This window comes from Arachis stenosperma, chromosome 2 (genome assembly GCF_014773155.1).
Source record: "Arachis stenosperma cultivar V10309 chromosome 2, arast.V10309.gnm1.PFL2, whole genome shotgun sequence".
Lineage (NCBI taxonomy): Eukaryota > Viridiplantae > Streptophyta > Magnoliopsida > Fabales > Fabaceae > Arachis > Arachis stenosperma.
The window spans coordinates 11,307,668-11,311,144 of NC_080378.1; positions in this window are offsets into that span (position 1 = coordinate 11,307,668).

Here is a 3,477-nt window from a genome sequence, read left to right on the forward strand (position 1 = left end):
TTTCTCTTCTCACTTCAAGTCTTGCCCACTTGAATTCTGGTTTAGTGTTTTTTTATTCACTTGAGAAAAAAAATACACATTACAATTGTATATTTTACTCTTTAAAATATATTTTGAAAATTGCAGATTTTTTTAATATTTCAACAATGGTTTATCATCAACTTAATATTTTTTTAGTGTTTTTTTTGAAATAGAATGCATTTGTTGTCAATTTCCTTCCTATATTGTTTTCTTAATATATAATTGTTTTAGATAATTATATATAGATTAAATACTTATACCTATAAATAAGGTAAATTGTTCAAATTATAATTTTTGCTAAGATTATTGCTAATTTAATTTGATACTATGTATATAGATAACGTACTAACAAATGGTAATAGTTACTAACATCAAAATTTTTCTTGTAATACCAGACAATTAAGCATTACAATCCTACAATGGCAAAAGGGGTTCTACTTTTTTCTCTGCTTGTCTTTCTAGTACTAACACAAGCAGCAGGTATAACTTTTTTTTAATCTTATATTTTATCTCTTTAATTTCTTTATTGTTCTTATGTCTTTTTAAAAAATTAATTCTTAATTATTATATAAATCCACTCAAATTATGAAATATATAATAATTTTGAAAACTAATGAAATATAATATCTTACTTTTAAGTTAAATATAAATATAAATATTTTTAACTGTATCTACTTGTATTATGTAAAATTTTCAAATTATTTCATGCATAATTGTTCTTACTTAGATATTTCATATAAATATATTATGTGTACATAAAAGTAGAAATTATTTATAAGCCATTTCATATTTGATTATGTGCAAAATAGTTTGATTATATTACATAAATTATTTTGTATATTTTAAATGTGTTCAATTTTTTTCTTTAATTTACATTGAAAGAAACGTTATTGATAATTTTCAGATTGCATGAAATCCTTTAATGTAACGAAATGTTGCTGGGAATATCATCTTGGTAATGATGTTTGCGTCGACAGTACTTGCAATTCAGTATGTCAACAACAATGCAAGGGAGGGCATTGCAGAAACTACGATAAACATATATGTCATTGCGCTTGTTAATTAATTATCATGGTTCATAAAAGGGTTATATTGTGAAAGCAACGTTTTCAAAAACTATACTCACTTTATATTATGTTGATAAATAAATTATCGATAAAAAGATTATGTAGATTATGAATAAAATGATGAATGTCATTGTTGAACATCTTATTTTAATTTCTATATTTTATTTATGTAATTGGTACCTCGATTATTTGAGCTTTTAAAGTTAAGAGTGATATAAAGTTAGGAGATAATGGTCGAAAAACAGAATCTATTATTCTATTACGATTTTTAGACTTTCCTCTTTTAGTTGATTTTGTTAGTTAGTTATTGATCTTGTGGGATATATACAAGTCCATACTTCTCAATGGTTAAAAAAGATAATGATGTTTTGGACTACTCATTTAAAGTATGTATATTAAAGATAACGATTTTAGATTACTAATTTGTTTTCACTCCATGGCCCAAAAACCTGTCAATGTTTTCAATCACTTTCAAGTAGCACAAGGAAATTATTGTGTTATAGCAGCACATTTACCTCATATAAGTCCATTGATTTCCTTGAAAGATACTCTTTATCTAAATCATGCTTTGTTTGATCAAGCCATTTTGCAAAGCCAACAACAAACTCATCCTTGGTTATCATTTGACCATGACTATGATAAAAAAATTTCAACACCTCTTATATTTCAGTATTTCTTTCTCCTCATCAACACTTGTGTTTGTTACTTTGTTTCGTAGCGATAGGTCTCTTAGTTCCGAACCTGTTTCTAAACAAGAAGTCAAGATATAATAATAATAACAAGAATAATAATAGTAAGATTGACAAACCTGTTTAGTAAAATAAAAGAAGAGACCAATTATCGATTGCATAGTTGTTGTCCCATAACAAGATAAGTAATAAGATTATTGAACCTAGCATATTGCTTGATGCTTGTTTTGTCTCAAAATCTATAGTAATGCCATGACCTAACACATCAATTTAAACATGACACTTTGAAATAAGAACAACAATGATAACTATATTAAAAGAGTCAAAACTTTCTATTTTAATTGTCTTAACCAACTGAGTGAGATGGAAACAGACTAGTGAATAAAGGTTTGAGAGTTGTAGGTGATGGTGATGATGATGATGATGATGAGTTAGACCCTTCATTGTGCTCAAAATCTTTGCTGCCAGTGATAACAAATGCTCCCCAAACTATGGTAAGAAGCAAGATTGATGATCCAGCCAATGATCTAATTCCAATCATAGCATATTCTTCTGCTATCTCTCCATTGCTCACAAGTAGTACTGGAACTGAATAAAGTTTTAACTTAATTATCCGAAAAATTTATTAAATTGATCAAATTTATTTTCAGTAATATAATAAAAAAATTGATGAAATATCAAATACATTAGACACCAGTTCTAAAATTTGGCGTGTAGTCATTTATTTAAGTTCTGATTGCAACCTTAGTATTGAAGTCCATTCATATCAATATCTATGATTATATTTTGGGGTGATTCTTCTAAGATCAAGCACCAGAAGTTAATGATGGATTGTTTGGATCTTCTACCGAAGATGATTTGTTTTCTGTATTGGGTTTATTGATGTTACCCACCACTATGATTATGACAGTTAACTACGACAGCACCAAATGAAAGCCCAAAAGGGGTCACATAGCCAAATTGTGGAGGTTTATGTTCCCACATGTTGGGCAATTACTTGTATTCGGATTTTTTTCTAAAATGTATTTAAAAGTTGCGTTGAATGCTCTTGACCCTCCCCACAATGATGGCTCTGTTGTCTTGGGAGCGTTGAAGCTTGCTTCTTCTCCAGAGTTTTCTTGGTCATCAATACGACCTGTCTTTAATAGAACCGATCTTCTTCTCAGAATTTCGTACTTTTGTCGGATCCTTCCTATCTCCTGATCAAGCTTGTGTAGGTAGATGTTGCCTGGTAGGGCCGACATCCTACTTCCTGGTCTACTGGCCACATTAGATACATCATTATCCCGCTGCATGAACCAACGTCTACCAATGGAAAGGCCAAGAAGAAGGGCCCATTATGGCAGATCCTGAGCGAAGGCTTTGAGAGATACATGCTTGTGTTTACTGTAGGAAGGGTACAAGATAGTTACCGCCTATCATACGGCTTTCTAACTTCACTTTTTTTCTGGTCGTTCCGCTCTGTCGATCGATGGTAGTATAAGAGATCTGATCTGTAAACCCCCGAAATGATTTACATAATGGTTTCTGCTTTCTAACAGTATTAAGACTATGTATTATTTAAATTTTCGAGGGCGAAAATTTTCATAAGTGGAGTAGAATGTAAGACCCCAGATTTTAACAAGTTATTAACAAATTAATTATGATGTATTATATTTATTTAAGATATATTTTTAGATATTTTTATATAAAAGTTGAGT